Below are 18,112 nucleotides of genomic sequence, written 5' to 3'. Positions count from 1 at the left end.
ACTTTTCAAACATGTTATTATATAAAAATAATCATGTTGAACAAACATGTTAGAAAATGAAACATTTACAAACACCGATAAACCCGATCTAATGCACACGCTAGAGTATTTACGTTTGCCGGAAACGAATGGTTTACTAAAAACCATTTCTAACACAACTGTTAGAAATAAACGATTGCAAAAATTGTTAAACAAAACCAATAAAATCCCAACGGTTTTCCGAAACCATTTCTAACTCTATAGTTAGAATACAAGCGATTACAAAAAATGTTTCTAAAACCAAATGGTTAAATCAAAAATTTTGTTTAGTAACACAGTATAGGATTTAAGATCGTACGAAAATCTCTAAAAATCCAAATACATCCGGTGTCCAGTTGTATTACACAAGTAATTTCCCAAAGAATGTATTTATTAGATTATAATCTCTATAATTTTTTATTTTAAACTATTTCCTGAACCCAACATCCTTATAAAAGGTTTTAAGATAACAATCTCATTAAATTTATTTTAAGATTGTAAGACACGGTTCACTTTTATATTATAAAGTAAAATAAACACTAAAGATAATCTCGTTAGTAATGAGAAATATTCTAGTATGATACCGTTTAAAAAAAACGAATTAAATGAGTATATAATACAAATTTCTATCTTCCAAAAACTAATTCGTAGTGGTGTCTTTAGTGGGTACTTTACTAGGTCTTCATGTAGTATCTTCGTCTTGTGTCTTCATCACATTTGGTCTTTAGCGAAGCTTCTTGAATCGCGTATTCTTAAACGATCTTTTGTGTAGTCTTCAAAAGGAGCTTGATTCGCATATTCTTGTAACAAACTAAATGTCGATAGTCGTGGTTGAGGATTCGTTTTCAACATGTGTCCCTTAAAACAGATTTGGAGTCTATACTAAAGAGTTTGTCCGTCTCCCAGGGTAGCCGAAGCAATATGTACCGGCAAAAAGGTCACGCTCCCAAGGATTCACCATATAAGATGTTGTTCTAGAGTTTTAAGTAGAAAAAATGAAGGAGATGGTAGAATTAGCAAAGAGAGTACTCTTTCTAGTTCTCAAACATACGAGTTTTCAAATGTTCACCCTATCTGTAAGAATCCCTTTCTCCCTCTTTTAAATGAGGCAAAAAAGAACTATTTTATAAAGTTGGATAAAGAGTCTTAAATTAATTAGAGATTTAATATAGACATTAAACCTTGGTTAATTGACATAAGAGCTCTAATTAAAAGACATAAATAACTCCACTCAAGAGTTTAGCCATCAATTAACCATATGAAGAGTTTCATTAAACATTTAAATACATTAAAGACCCAATTACAAATTTTGTACTTTAAAATAAGACGAATTATGGTTCGTGTCCTTTTTTTTAGTTTCCTTGCAGGCGGTGTACTTTAAACTTTTTTTTCCTACAAGTTTTGTCCTTTACGCTAACTGGGTTAGAAAAAGTCAGTTAAATACCCTCACGTGAGACGCATGTGAGGGTATATTGGTCTTTTCAACGAGGTGGTTCAGATATATTATTGTAAAAAATAAATAATATATATTAAAGATATACTCTCTCTCTCTCTCTTCTAGTCTTCTCTCTCTCTCTATACTCCTCTCCCTGTCTCCACAGTCCACACCAACACCACCATGATTTTTCTGGACAAAGGCTGCTGCATCTCGGGCCATGACTCAGATCCACCACCACCATAATTTTCCGGCGATCCCTGAGCAGATCTGAAACCACAGTGATGTTAGGTGTAACCCTAGTTCCAACAGGGTATCCGAGCTTGTTCTTGATGGGTTCGGGTTATCCGGTAATTGAGGGTGTGGATTTCGTGGGTTTACGGCGGTGGGTTTACGGTGGATTTACGGCGGCGGATCTGCTCATGGATATCCAACAGGGTATCCGGTGGGTTTACGGCGGCGGCGGAGGTGGTGGTGATAATTGGGGGTGTGGGTTTCGTGGGTCAGTGTTGGATTGTCGCCGGAGTTAGAGAAATTGGGTGATTTGGTGGGTTTGAGATCTAGGGTTAATGATTTGGTGGTGGTGGAGGTAGAGGCGAAATGGGTTGGAGGTGGCCGGATCCGGTGGTGGTGGATGGGTTGGAGGTGGCCAGATCCGGTGGTGGTGGTGGCCGGGTTTCGACCAGGTGGTTTAGATGGTTGACCGGGTGGTGGTGGTTGTAGATGGGTGGTTGACGGCGGCGGTGGGAATGGAATGGAATCTGCAACGGGGTGGGTGGGGGTATGGTGGCCGGAGTGGTTGTGATATGGTGATGGTGTGGTGATGGTGGCGTAGAGAGAGAAAGAAGAAAGAAAGGAGGGGGAATGTGTTATAAATTTGCAGGTACAGGCAAAAAAGACAAAAATGCCCTCACATGCGTCTCACGTGAGGGTATTTAACTGACTTTTTCTAACCCAGTTAGCGTAAAGGACAAAACTTGTAGGAAAAGAAAGTTTAAAGTACACCGCCTGCAAGGAAACTAAAAAAATGACACGAACCGTAATTCGTCTTATTTTAAAGGACAAAATTTGTAATTGGGTCTACATTAAATCTCCATTTACCTTATTAAATTTCCAACAATTCAGGCCATAATTAAAGGCCCAAATATGCTAACCAATGGTGAAACCAGAGCTCCATATCAAGGTATTTGGGCATGACAAACGGTCCAAATCACCAGTAGTTGTTTGCTACATGATTTGTCTCATTGAGACCTTTCCGTCCACCGACAATGGGCCTGGTAATTCACTCGTAGCCCAAGTTATACCTTTTTTAAGTTGAGGTATTTAGGTGCTGTTTGTTTTTCCTCAGAAGGACTTCTCCACCTCTTTTGTCTGCACTGAGAAGAGGGCGCGCAGACGTTGGGCTCTGCAGTGTGTTTGTTTTTTCGAAGACGTTTCATTAAAAAACGTCTGCGCGCCCTCTTCTCCCAGAAGTGTTGGTATTATCACTTCTTTAACCTCTTCTACACATTTTAGCTTATAACCGATCATCATCCTCCTCCTAACCCTATTCAACTCCTTCATCCTCACCAAGCCGCCGGTCGCTCCACACCTCCTCCGCTCCAAGCCGGCTAACTCCACTCCTCCTCCTCTCCACTGCCGCCGCCGCTCCATTCACCACGCTGCCGCCGCTGCTCCGGCATCTTCTTGAAGGTATGCTTTCTTTCTATTCTTTTCATTTTAGGGTTTCTTTCTATTCTTTTCATTAGGTGAAACTGAAAATGATTTGTTAAGTGATTGTATTGTAGTTAGGTTCTAATTTGTGCTAAATCTTGTTAATCGCATGCTACAGTGTGTTTGTGTTTGTGTATGTATATGTATGTCTGCTTCCGTCGATAACTTGACCCGTCGTGTCGGTACACGGCCGCTGCTACTACTGCTGCTAAAGGTAGTCATTGAGGGATTATTTAGCCTAGTTCTAAACTCAATACCCAAATGCAGCATATTAGAACGAGCAGGGGAGCATAAAATCGGAATTTGTGAGCGTAAACTTGAGAACATAATACAACTTTATGTGTTATTTTTATTTTTTGACTCGGTATCTGTAAACTGGTCAAAAAATTTTATAAGTAATAAATGTGTTATTTATGATTACAAATTTACAACATATGGATTGCCTTAACAGTAATCTGTTTTTTTTAAATAAAACAAAACCCGTTGACCCGTTTACAATAAAACACAACCCAAATTGATCCGGTTATCAATAAATGGGTCAAAATTTTTGCAAGTATAATATATACTAATTGTGATTACGAAAAATAATCTAACTTTTTGATTAAATCATAACCATTTTGACCCAATTATAACAAAAACCCACCCAAATTGACCCGTTATCAGTAAACGGGCCAAATCACCACCATTAATATTATAAGATAATTACCCGATATAGCAGGAGTGAAAACACCATCACCAATTGTCATGCAAGTTCCAAGAAGAACAAAAATCAACACCATCACCAATTGTCATAAATATTTCTTCAAAATAGCCAAGGTTCGCTTCGTTTATATTGCTTTTCTTCTTTCTCCAAATACCAGGCCTTACCTTTAGTTATATATTCTGTAACAACAAACCAACATCACACCTTGGCTTCGTTTATATTGCATATTTGTTCGTTTATTAAGGAAATGAACTTGTTCGTGAACGGTTCAATATCGACGGTTTGGTTTTGCTCAAACTAACCATTTTGATATATTTTAGTTGCATAATACTGATATATTTTTTTTTTATAGTTACTAGTTAGTGATTTTGCTCAAACTAACCATTTTGACCAATAAGTTTGACAAAATAATTGTTGTTTCTTGTTAGTTGATCATAAAAATGGTAGAGAAACAACATTGGTCGAATGAGCAAATAAAATGTTTATTAGAAACATGCATTGAAGAGAAAAACGCTGTGGGTAAAAAAGGGTTGAGTTTGCACAAAGAATCGTGGGCTAAGGTAATACGGGTTCTTAAGGAAAAGTTTGGATTGGATTTGAGTCAAAAACAAGTCAAAAACGCCTATGATAATCTTAAAGCCAAATACATAGGATGGTTGTATTTGAAAAACAAAACCGGCAACATCTACAACCCTCAAACAAATACCTTTACCTTAACGAACGAGGAATGGGAAGACATTAAGAAGGTATGTTCATATATTTTTATTTTTTAACATCTACCTCTACCTTAAAGTCCACCCCTAGTTTATTTTTTAACATCTACCATTATTTTTTTAGGGGCATTCGAAAGCGGCATCCTTAAAAACAACTCCATTAGCATTTCCTGAACTTCATGCACAACTGTTTGATGAGAACATTGCCACGGGGAATCGCAAGTGGACCTCAACCCAAACATCAGTGGTTGGATCATCCTCTTGTCATCAGCTCCAATCGGTCCAACAACTGATGATTATAGACAACACAGAAGATGATGCCTGCACTAGTCCTACTACCGGGCCTACTACCGAGCCTACTTTTGAGCCTACTTTTGAGCCTACTCCTGAGCCTACTTCTGAGCCTACTCCCGAGCCTACCCCCAAAAGGGCTAAAACCTCAAAACCATCATCATCCGTCACTTTTGAGGATTTAGCACTTCACATGAAAAATGCTTTGTTACATTTGACTAGGGAAAAACCTGAAAAAAAACGCCCGGTAGTTACAACAGTTGTTGAGTGTTCTGAGAAGTTAAGTTTGGTTGGGTTAGAGCCGACGGACCCTCTATATTTGGTTGCTTTTCATATTTTTGGAATGTCCACGGACATGAGAGAGGCGTGGATGGCATTGCCAAATGTTCCCGTCGTGTTAAAAGGGTGGATCGAGATGACGGCTAAAAATTTAGGACTTTTGAAGTAGTTTTTGTTTTGTTGAAAACATTATTTGTTTTTGGTGTATGTTTTTTTAGTTATGTTGAATACATTCTATGCTTTTTGGTTAAGTTTAACACATTGTATGTTATTTTATGGCTATGTGACATGGTTGTTTATGCTTTATGATAATGGTTGTTTATGCTTTATGACATGGTTGTTTATGTTTTATTAACAGGTTCATAATGAATAATGATGAGAAAATACTTCTGGTAGTTGTTATGTACTTGTATATCCGCTTTTTTTGGAAGAGGGGTTTGAAACGAAAACGAGACAATGATTCGTCAATGACGGGACATAAATACACGTTAGAGTTATTGCAAGGAAATCCCAAACAATGCATTGAATTGTTACGCATGTCCCGTGAATCATTTGTTCGACTATGTGCACATTTTAGAACAAATTATTCGTTAAAGGATAGTAAACATGTTTCGGTTGAGGAAAAGATGGCTATGTTTTTGATGATAATCGGCCATAACCAACGTTACGTGGTTATCAAGCGTAGATTTCAACACTCAAAGCAAACAATTCATAAATTCTTTCATGAAGTGTTGGATAAAATGATGCTTTTCGCCAAAGATATGATAGTACCAACTTCTTTCAATCCGAATCCAAACATTCCGGGACATAACAAGAGGCTACGAAAGATTTTTAAAGGAGCGGTTGGTGCACTTGATGGGACCTTGATACATGCTGTTGTTCCTACTAGGCAACAAGATTTATATAGAGGAAGGGGAAAGGGTGATTGTTATCAAAACGTATTAGCAATTTGTGATTTTAACATGATTTTTACTTTTCTTGTGGCCGGATGGGAAGGGGTAGCACATGATTCTAGAATATTATCAGAGGCATTATTAGATCCACACGCGCCATTCCCATTTCCACCATCAGGTATTTTTATTGTTTGTTAATTATTTATATGTTAGTTTAATATTGTAATTAATTGAAAATATTTACAGAGAAATACTATCTTTGTGACGCCGCGTATGCACACATACGAGGATTTATGGCTCCATATCGTAATGTGAGGTATTGGCTTGGAGATTTTCGTCGGAGACGTGCGTTAACCAATAAAGAAAAATTTAATCATGCACATGCAAAACTTCGAAACGTCATTGAGCGTGCTTTTGGTGTCTTGAAAGCAAGATTCCCTATATTGAAGAGGATGGCACCATTTCCATTGGAAACACAAAGGAACGTTACCGTTGCATGTTTCGCACTACATAATTTTATTAGGAAACAAGGTTTGGACGATGAGTTGTTTACACAATACGATCAACCCAATGTGTCGATTGGAAATAGTCGTGGGCAAATTGATGCTGATGAAGACGAGGTTGAAGCACTTGTGTAAGGCCCCGTTACCGGTAACCCTACTTTCGTGTTGGATTTACTCATAAACACAGTTCTAATTATCAGAGTTAATTAAAAACTTTACGCGGAATATAAAACTTTCATAAAACATTACATATCGATTCATAATCATGTCTTAAAACATTCCTCTTGTCTTTCAAAATCAAAACATAACTTAATAAACATATCAGATCTTCAGATGCCAGGCTTTAGTCTTCTGCCATGTGTCCTCCACTCAAGCCAGCTGTCTCAACCTACTCACCTGCGTGCATACTAAAAGTCAGCTACGCTGAGTGAGTTCTAGTTAATCATACAATACCATACAATACCTTATTACATACATACGTACTTAACCTCATAACTTTCTTTCATACACACATAAGTACTCATACCTTCATTCTTACTTACATACTTTCTTTCTTACTTACATACTTTCTTTACATTCATAATCATACGTTTTAAAGAGCCTTTCGCCCTATAACCTCACAGATATTATAAGGGTCTGGTCCCTAACATCACAGATATTATAAGGGTCTGGTCCCTAACATCACAGATATTATAAGGGTCTGGTCCCTAACATCACAGATATTGTAAGGGTCTGGTCCCTAACATCACAGATATTATAAGGGTCTGGTCCCTAACATCACAGATATTATAAGGGTCTGGTCCCTAACATCACAGATATTATAAGGGTCTGGTCCCTTGCTTTCGAATATTAGTAGGGTTCAGTTTCCTCTTCGTTACCATACAACCATGCAACATACCTCGAGTATTATTAGGGCTTGGTACCCTTTTCGTAACCATACAACCATACAACCGTCATTTCCTTCTTTTATTAACTTATTACGTTCATACACGTAAACATACGTATCATACTTGCCATATTTATAACGTTACAACCTGACAGTACGTGCAATATCCGAAGATCGTTCACGTACCATCAAGCAATCATTCATACATATCACATATATCACATATGGCATACACTTATCACTTAGGATAAATGTATTAACAACACATCAAGTATGCACACAGCCCCGAAAACATAACAAGGAATGGGGCTAGAAACTCACCTGGATCCTGTTACGCTCGCCGTTGATCGTAATTCCTTTCTTTAACTGGGCTCGGCTAACTGTATAATATTTACACATATCAATTAACTACTACTACACGCTTTGTATTTCTATCTATAAATGACCCACAACGAACGGGGGTCCGGGGGCAGCGCCCCTGGCAGCGGGGTTCTAGGGGCGGCAGCCCCTAGCGGGGTCCAAGGGGCAGAGCCCCTGGCTGGGGTTAAGCTGCCAGGTCAGCTTGGAAAAATTTTATTTTCGATAACTGCCTTAACACATTTTCCATTAGGTTTTTAATTTATTTTCTAAGCGAACTTCACTTTAGGCGAAGTTAAACCTTAGGCGAACTTGGCTTCAGGCGAAGTTAAACCTTAGGCGAACTTGGCTTCAGGCGAAGTTAAACCTTAGGCGAACTTGGCTTTTAGGCGAAGTTAAACCTCAGGCGAACTTGGCTTTTAGGCGAAGTTAAACCTCAGGCGAACTTGGCTTTTAGGCGAAGTTAAACCTCAGGCGAACTTGGCTTTTAGGCGAAGTTAAACCTTAGGCGAAGTTACCATTTCAGCGAAGTTGCCATCAGGCGAACTTGGCTTCAGGCGAACTTATCACCAGGCGAACTTGGCTTGCAGGCGAAGTTCATCAGGCGAACTTAGCTTGCAGGCGAAGTTCATCGCTTGAAGGCGAAGTTGCCCAGATGAAGGCGAAGTTGTCGCGCTGCAGATCTGTTTGCCCATAACTCCTTCGTTTCTTAGCCAAATAACTCGATTTTGGTACCCACGGAATCGTATGATCGGCGCCTACAAATCCCAACCATCAAATCGGCCTAAAATCGACGTTTTAGGGGTCCGATTTGGGCAGTTGTGTTTCGGGTCCGATTAACCCGTCAAATCCTAACCATTTTCAGTAATATTAGCTTTGCGGGATTAGTTCTTACCTTTCCAACTCAGATCTACCAGCAAAATCTCGGGTCTCGACTTCGGATCTCGGTCGGTTATGTGTGTGTTTATGAGTGTGTAAAAGAGAAAGATGGAAATAAAATGATATCTTGGGCTTGGGATGGGTATTTATATCTCTCAAGCCCACGGACCCAAGGCCCATTCTCATTTAACCCATCTTACGTAATCTGAGCCCATGACCCGCTCCTTACTCGACATTAAATAACTAAAACGTGAAATCACTAAACATAACTTTCTTTTATTTAACATTATAAAAATTTTAGGATGTTACAACTTGGCACTGCATCAGATCGGGAATATATGACTCAGTTAAGAGATGAAATTGCTGAGCAGTTAATGCAAAATACGGAATAAATGATTTAAAAAATGTTTGTGGTATTATGAATATTATTTCAGTGTTGTTGACTATTATTTAAATTTTGATGTTGAAGACCTTTTTTATTTATATTTCAGTTTATTTAAATTTCAGCTTATTTTAGCAGTCTGCAGATGTTAAAAAACAAACAGTCTTCTTGTTGCAGACTGCAGAGTTTTGGTCCACCTCTTCTGCTACAGATGTTGGCAGATGTGGTTTCGCAGTCTTCTGACATTTTACCTCTGAAAAACAAACAGCACCTTAGTGTCATGTTTTCCCCTATCAGGTAGGTCCAGTCTGCTAACTTTTAGATTAGCTCCTCATTAGTTGGTTTATCGCAATAGGCCTATTAAATTTTCAAGCTTCATGCTCTAGCTTTTTCTACCCTTTTTTTGAATTTTACACAAGTTAACATGATTGAAGACTAAATAGTTGAACTTTTCGATTAGTAACATTTTAAGCTTTCGCTAATATGTGCTTATCGTGATAAACAAACAGGAGGACATTTACAGTATCACAGAGATGTCCAAATCATCTACTGGTGATAAAACCGTGGCGTTTACTTCAAGCTTGCTTGAGGAACGAATGAAATTCGGCACTAGATCTGAAATAATCGACGAAGAAATGGAGGTAATTGTTTATTACGTTTACCGGATAAATGAAATTGCTTAATGATTTGTTGTGTAGGATATTAAGCCTTCTCAGTTCTCCCTCTCAGGAAATTCATGAGAAGCAATATGCATCTGGCGATGAGACGTTTGGCGATTTCTTATCTACGTTTAACGAAATCACAATGGAGGAATCTGATCGTAATGTACGTGTAAGTAGTATCACTCAAGCGTCTGATTCAACGCCCATACCAGTATTTGGTGATTGGGATGACAATGATCCCGCTTCAACTAAAGGATATAGTAGCATATTCGATCGCGTCCGCACAGAATCAAAGGTAATTCAGCATTTGGTTTTTTTTTTACTGATTATCATTGTCTCTTTGCTTTTTATGATAACGTTGTTGTACATTTCAGTGTGTTGGCGGTAAAGTTAAACAGTAAAACTAAAAGACGCGAGATGGTGAAGGCATTAAGGGCACTTCAAGGCATCAAATCAGTTGATTATGATACAAAAGAAGAGAAGTTAATCATCATTGGTGATGTTGATCCTGCGAAAGTGATCGAATGTGCGAATAAGATTGCAGACACAAAGATGATAAGTGTTGAACCAGTAAAAGATGAGGAATTGCCAAAAAAAAAAGAAAAGGTTTGCTTGTTCTGTGATGTAAGGATGAATCTAATATATTAAGTTAAGATCTAAGTTGTAATAGTATTATTTATTGCAATTTGGTTACTTTTATTAATCTAACAATTTCTACCGACGAATACACACACTCTCTGCTCTACACTTCTAAAATTATAACACCTGCACCGAGCATGAAGAGAACCCGCAACCACTTAATTAGGAAATACACAGCTTTTCCACCTAAATGTTCCCTTGAAAACAATGATTTCTACCTAGTTAAACTTATAAACAATCAACGTATATCCTTCTTCCGATCTGAATTGAAACATTGTTTTGTCGTTTAAATCACCGTTTTAAGATAAGTTTTACATCAGTCAACTTATATCCTTTTTCCGATCAAAAGCCCTAAAACATTGGTTAAAAAAAAAACTTAACAACGTTAAGTGTTTTCCAACGGAGGTCCATTGAGACAAAAGTGGTTGAAAGGTTGGACCGCTAATATGATTTTTAAATATGAGATTATTATCGGCCAATATACAAAATGTGAGATTATTTATTTCCAATTTGCCTTATTTATTTAAAAATAAAAATAAAAGAAGCAATTCAAGGATGAATAGCAATTTAAATTTTATTTAAAAAAAATAAAAAAGAACATGTCTATAACAGAAATCAAAAGCCATAAACAACATCAAGCACAAATTCAAATGTACCACTTTGTCAACTTCCATTTTCTTGAACTTTAAGTTGCTACAATTCAAGAAACTTATGTACAAAAAAGAAAAAAAAACAGATTGATGATTAAGGACCATCTTATGACCCTCATACATCAAATTAACACAGACCCGACACCTAAATACGCTTGATAAACAGTCTGGAAAAACTATTTACGCAAAGAGATTTGAGATTTTCAGAGAATTCGACATGTTTTTGGCGTAAAATGTTGTTTTATTCATACAATCCTTCATGCTCCCATATGCTCACCAAGAATCCAACCATTTCCTGAGGAATTTGCACAATTTAAGGGTAAGTAAACAAGCTGAGCCAAGCACGAACTCAGCTCGTTTTGAGCTCTATTTCTAAAGTGTGAACTCGGTTTGAGACTCGTTTTAAAGCTCGAGCTCGGCTCGTTTATTATTTATCAGTTAATTTGTATACATATTTAATAATATTTATATATAACGTAATATATATTATTTAGTTACTTTATAATAACTTTTTATATAATAAAAACTATTATATAAATAAATATTTAAGATATTTAATAATAATTATATAAATAATAGGTTCGTTCAGGTTCGCGATCCAACTCGAGCTTGATAAGTGAAGCTCGGGCCATTTATTAGACAAACTTACTTTTAGGCTCGAGCTCGTTTAAACCAAGCAACAAGTAGCTCACGATTAAGATAAAAACACCTCACTTTAAATGATATAACTTAAATTAAACACAATATTTGAAACTTTCTAACATTAACCTATTTGCTAACCTCGCAAGATGAAACTCAAGTACGTATAGCTTTGGTCGATCTTCGTGAATTTATAAACAAAAAAATCATTAGTGGGGCCACAAATTAAGCTTCGTCACAAAAATCATTCAATTTTAGACGTAAACAAAAGTGCCCGATATCTTCTTCCCTCGAAGTATCTATTTACCTTTTCTTGAGCTAGTTTGTACATTCGTAATTGGTTTTTATCCATGTGATATATACTTATTTTTTTATTTTTATTACATGTGGATGCTCGCTATGATATGATATATATGTCAGCGATAAAAAATAAGTATATATCAATCTTATAAATCCAATTACGAATGTACAAACTAGCTCCAAAAAGAGTAAACAGATACTTCGATGGAATAAGATATCATATACTTTTGTGTACGTGTGAAATCAAATAAATTATGTGATCAAGTACAAGAAATCAATTACTTAATTTGTGGCTCCACTAATGAGTTTTTTGTTTATAGATTCACGAAGATCGATCAAAGCTATACACACTTGAGATTCATCATGTGAGGTTAGCAAATGGGGCAGTGATAGAAAGTTTCAAATATTGTGTTTAATTAAAGTTGTCATTATCATTTTTGGGCTACACATTTATTGGTTTTATAAAGGGATATTGGATTTTAATAATCATAACTTTGACTCATTGGCCTATATTTATCTCAACTTAAGAAATTCCCTTGACAGTCCCAACTTGCAGGCTAATTTCCTTCACTTAGCCTTTTCTAACTAGGGTCTAACCCAGTTAGTTTTTTGGTGTCGTGGACGCAGACATGACACATACATTTGTAATTTGACAAGGTGGCTGGATGCATATGTGGCACTCTCGTCACCACCTCACCTCCACCAGCAACCACCAAGGAGGAGGTGGGTTTTGAGGGTGGTGGAAGTGGATGTGGTGGTGAGGTTGTGATGAGAGTACGATATAGGCAGCCACCTCATCAAATTACAAATGTATGTGCCATGTCAACGTCCACGTCAACAAAAAAAACTGTCTGGAGCACAGGTAGAAAAAGTTAGGTGGAGGGAAATAGAAAATAGTTTGCAAGTTAAGACAGTCAGAAGGGGGGGGGGGGGTGTTCTGAAGTTGGGATTAATATCGGACAATGAGTCAAAGCTAGGATTATTAAAACCCAATATCCATTTTATAAAACATAAAACCAAACTTTCGGTTTTTTTATTGGGTTCGGTTATTTCAGTTCGATTACGTAGTCTATTCTTCTGGTTACGGTTCGATTATATCGGTTTCGTGCACACCCTTACCACCCAAATCTTAGAGAAAATGGAAGGAGCAACATACCGAGAGAGGGATCGAATGAGGAAATTTTTCAGAGGTGCCAAGTAAGCTTTCATATGTAGTGTTCCTTCAAAAACATAATGGCATTATTGTCAAATATATACATTTTGTATGCAACATAATTTCATTTTTATTACTTAATGTAGCATGCACTTTTTCCAATATATCCAAATTTAATAACAAATTTTATTTTTTTTAATTATTTAATTGTTGCGAGAGAATGTCATGTTTAAGTACTCTTGACCATCCTTTAATTTTCATATATTAAAACAAATCATAAAAATAGAAATCTTGGAACCTTAATATGTGTTGTTGAGTTTTTGCGCTGTTCTTTGACTTTTTATGGTCAACCCACTGTTGCCTTGATTGATTCCATTGAAGCAGGCCTGATTTTTTGACAATGGCATAAAAAAACTAAGAACATGAATTTCATATAATAAAAAAGAACGATAAAAGGATTTTTAATGTAAAAAAAAAAGTCTAGCTATTTGTTCCAAAAAAAATACTTTTGACTTTTCTAGTCAAACGGGCTCATTTTCCATGTATATGAAACCAGGCCAACTGCGTTATATTTTGTTTGATAAAGCGGGTCAAATAATAAAATGTAGCTCAAACAGAACCGGTTCAGTCTAACATGTACTTAAATTATTAAAAAAATAAATATAATTATTTTAAAGAATTTCACAAAACCAAACCCATCTCAACCCATTACTAATCACCAAACTAAGGGGTGTAAATGAGCCAAGCCGCCCATGAGCTACTCAAGACCGGCTCATTAAAAGCTCGAATTGAAATGAGATTAAACGAGCTCGAGCCTAGAAATAAGCTCGTTTAATAATTGAGCAAGAGCCCAAGCCTAAAACTAAGTTTGTTAAATAAACGAGCCCAAGGTCAACCCTAAACTTAAGCATGTTTTACAACGCGACGCGAGCCTAAAGATTAAGCTCGTTTAGCACATGAGCCCGAGCCCGAGCTCAATTCTAGAAATAAGCTTGTTTTATAAATGAGCATGAGCCCGAGCCTTACAATAAGCTTGTTTAAAAACTCAAGCCTAAAAATAAGCTCATTTATAAATGAGCCAGAGACAGAGCTCAAGTCTAGAAATAAGCTTGTTTAATAAATGAGCACGAGCCCGAACCTAAAAATAAGCTTAATAAAAGAGCCAAGGCCCAAAATAAGCTTGTTTTATAAGCAAGCACGAGCTCGAGCCTAAAATATAAGCTCGTTAATAAACAAGCATGAGCCCAAGCTTCACTTATTGAGCTCAAGCTGGCTTGCGAGCCTAAACGAGTTTACTATTAATACAATATTTAGAGTAAATTATGTTTTCGGTCGTTGTGGTTTGACCTGTTTAACCCTTTTCATTCCAAAAGAGAATCTTTTGACATATTATGGCCTCAGATTTAAATTTGTATAACCCTAAAGAGCACATGTAGTATTACACAATACACATATGTAATACATGATATATTGCATATATGCAATAGTACTTTTTTTTTAAAAATTTATTTGTTTTGGATATATTTCATATATACATTATACCAAAAAAAAATATTGAAAAAAATAGTTGTATTGAATATATGCAAAATATATCATGTATTGCATATATGTAATACATCTTTTCTTACATTGCGAACCGTAAGCACTTTCTCATTGCGGTCCGCAACGTGTTTTCTCAACTTTGGATAAATGTATGTAATATATACAATTTTGGATGGAGTTCTTTCCTGAACCAACCCAACCCATTCATTTTTTCTATTAAATAGGACAATTCAATCGTTTTACATCTAAGGACATGTAATTTATGAAGACCATTAATAGTTAAAGGGCTATTATTATAATTGTCATTTTTTTATTTAGTACTACCTCCGTCCCATTAAAGGTGTCATAGTTTGAAAAACACAAAGTTTAAGGTATATTGAATGATTACATTTTTTGCTTACCAAATGACAATAATGCCCTTGGAAATTGGGTCCATCAATATTATTTATTAATGCTACTTGTGTGTGTTTAAGGGTAAAGTTGGGAATTAGATAATAAATTTTTGAAAGTGGACATTTGTAATGGGACAAATAAAAAATGAAATATGGACACTTTTAATGGGATAGAGGCAGTATTATTTATTATAATAGTCCTATAACTGTTAAATGGTCGTTATAAATTACATAAATAATCCTTAGGTTTCAAATGATTGAATTGCTCATCTATTTAATAGAAAAAATGGACGGGGCTATAGAATTTAAAACTCGGAACATTATAAAAAAAACTAACTAATATATATTATATATAAATGTATCTAATAAAAAAGCAAATAATAAACAAGCCGAGCCGAGGATGAGCTTGAGCTTGAAAATTACACACGGGTCGAGTTTGCGCTTTAGAAATAGAGCTCGAGCTATCATAAGTTAAACAAGCTCGACCATGGGCTCGGCTTGGCTCGGCTCGTTTATACTCATAATACCAACCTGCCTGTAACCCCTAGTGTATAACTCTTTTGAAAATAATAAGAGTCAGAATAGATAAATATAAAAACTTGCCATGGTTTAGGAATTCGGGCTGGATGTTGGTGCTGTCACTGATGGATGACGATATGCTTTTTTGGGACTGAACTGCATCACATGTGGTGGTGCTCCAAAAATCATCCGAAAGACTCGATCTTGTAACCGCTCGACCTTGAATCCTAAGCCCCTTTGACGGTTCATCAACAGCAATAACGGGCATTGACTTCGAACAGCAGCCAAAGCAACCACTGCTCTGTTACAAACAACTGCTCTTAAAACTAAACTGTACATTTTGCACCCGTTTATAGGTAAACGGGTCAACGTTAAACAAAGTGTATTCACAAAATCATATTTATTAAACGCACGCACGCATCAGTTATAACGGAAAAGGCAAAAAAAAGGAAAAAACATCATTGTTGACTTTTTATCTATATCATTTTTTTAAACACATACAAGGTTATATACTTATTTATCATAAATCCCAGATCCTACTAGCAGTTTTTGCTATGAGCGGTATTTTACTAGGTACTTTTTTTTACTTGTTTATAAAAAATACTATACCATAAAACACATTATTTTATTCTCTTTAATTTGTGGATAGAACTATTATATATATTTTTCTAAAGGAACCGACTTTTCTTTTTAAAGAAACGACTTTTCGATAATAAATGTTAACGTCTTATGTGTATAGTTGCCACGTAACTATGTGTATACCTGTGCATTAATGTGTATACACCGGTGCATAATTAATAACTGCGCGTCATTATACACACGTGGTATATAATTACATACTGACACGTGTGTGATTACATATCGAATCCGTACGGCACGGAGAAACTTCATTTACAAACGACAAAAGAATTAACCCCTAGCCTCTTGGAGCTAAAAAATGGAAATTTTTCTTCAAATGTGGAAAAAAATCATGTTAGGGTTGCTCATTAGAAAAACTTTTTAATTTAATAATTCCCACATTATACAAAATTCAAACTTTAATAATCGAAATAATGTGCAGGATCATAATGGTGTGAACTTATGACATGACACGAAAAAACGACACGAACCTAACACAAAATTTACGGTTTTGGGTTTGCTATAAACATGTTCAGGTCAGTTTCAAGTGGAACCCTGTGAACCCGTTTAGCTAAACGGCCCGGGTTCGCGGGTTGAGCCGTTTAACCCATTAGTTTTTATTTAATTATCTTAAAATATGTTTTATGTACTAAATTAAATTAGTTTGGTATCTTATGCCCAAAATTAAAACTAAGAAAATTGACATAAAAATTTATAATTAAAATGTAATTGCTTATATAAACTTGTATTTTTTTGGTTGTAAAAATGTAAAATTAAAGTATTGATATCTGAAAACAATATATAATAATAATAATAATAATAATAATAATAAAAATCGGGTCAAACAGGTCGTGTTTGGGCCAACCCACGAATATGCGGGTCATGTTTTCGGGTTGTACCCATCAACCCGTCAAACCCCGAACACGACCCATTTAACACCTTCAAATCACACCAATTCCAATCTTTAAACCCAACCCAATTCAACACTAAGAAGAAAATTGACATAAAAAATTATAATAAAAATGTAATTGTTTATATAAAATTGTTTTTTTTTGTTATAAAAATGTAATAAGTATTAAAATCCAAAAAAATAAATAAAAAATACTTTCGGATCAAACGGGTCGTGTTCGGGTCAACCCGCAAATACACTGATCATGTTTTCGAGTTAAACCAATCAACCCGAACACGACCCATTTAACACCCTCAAATCACACCAATTTCAATCTTTAAAATCAACCCAATTCAATAAAAATAATAAAAAGTGTAAACAAGAATCGAACACTTACCCAACGCAATCAATCGACCGATTAATCATCCTTCAATCACAAAATCAAAAACCCATTTGGCAAAACCAATAAAGGTGCAAACTTGACTGAAAATTGAGCAAAATGTGAGGTTAAATTGATTGTATATATGTGTGTATATATGTATATAGATGTGTGTGTTACCTTTTGATATTGATCGGTGATTAGATGGAATTGGGATTTGATGAGATAGGTGAGTAATAGTCACAGCCTTAAAAGGCTTTTTTGGTGTGTGTTTTTTTATTTAAGTGAATGTTGTGTCAGTTTTGGTTTGCTATTTTGGGGAAATAGTGCAAAAGGAATTTATTGGTTTTTAATTGTCTTTTTTTTTCTTTTTTTTATTAGGTAATTGGGTCAATGATTTAAGAGATCATCTTCATTTCATCCTCGAAAAGATACGTAGTAAAACTGGTCATTTGGTCTTATCGTATTTAACAGGTTAGAGACAACGTGAATAACACAAGTATTAAACATGAAAATGGCTTCGTTTTACACTTGTCTCTGATTGTTTGAACGTAACAGTTATATATTTTATGTATCAAGAAAAAGAAATTATAGACCCTACCCTTCTATTTTTTATTGTTTTAAAAAAATATAAAATTGCATGGTGTACGTTTCTGCTAAACATGTTTTATCATGTCT

General features: G+C 35.7%; 2 long non-coding RNA genes and 1 pseudogene across 3 annotated transcripts in view; 1 reads left to right on the top strand and 2 right to left on the bottom strand.

Annotated features, from left to right (window-relative positions):
- The window catches only part of LOC143577276 (disease resistance protein RML1A-like), a 31,211-nt pseudogene extending 20,849 nt beyond the window's left edge, over positions 1 to 10,362 (top strand). Inside the window, exons 9-11 of the transcript XR_013143087.1 lie at positions 9,562 to 9,693; positions 9,782 to 10,048; positions 10,105 to 10,362. The product of XR_013143087.1 is annotated as a disease resistance protein RML1A-like (transcript). The remainder of the gene's footprint in view (positions 1 to 9,561; positions 9,694 to 9,781; positions 10,049 to 10,104) is intronic.
- A 601-nt stretch (positions 10,363 to 10,963) lies between these two features.
- On the bottom strand, positions 10,964 to 13,734 carry LOC143577283 (uncharacterized). The gene is made up of 3 exons (XR_013143089.1): positions 13,394 to 13,734; positions 13,099 to 13,162; positions 10,964 to 11,298 (listed from the first exon to the last, which is right to left on the bottom strand). It is a non-coding gene; the product is annotated as an uncharacterized LOC143577283 (long non-coding RNA).
- A 1,821-nt stretch (positions 13,735 to 15,555) lies between these two features.
- Positions 15,556 to 17,811, bottom strand: LOC143577285 (uncharacterized). The gene is made up of 3 exons (XR_013143090.1): positions 17,615 to 17,811; positions 17,453 to 17,538; positions 15,556 to 15,844 (listed from the first exon to the last, which is right to left on the bottom strand). It is a non-coding gene; the product is annotated as an uncharacterized LOC143577285 (long non-coding RNA).
- Positions 17,812 to 18,112: the final 301 nt, after the last annotated feature.

This window comes from Bidens hawaiensis, unplaced genomic scaffold, assembly GCF_021521415.1.
Source record: "Bidens hawaiensis isolate Kalapana, Puna unplaced genomic scaffold, B.hawaiensis_p1.1 tig00028501_1, whole genome shotgun sequence".
Lineage (NCBI taxonomy): Eukaryota > Viridiplantae > Streptophyta > Magnoliopsida > Asterales > Asteraceae > Bidens > Bidens hawaiensis.
This window is presented reverse-complemented; position numbering and strand designations above follow the sequence as displayed.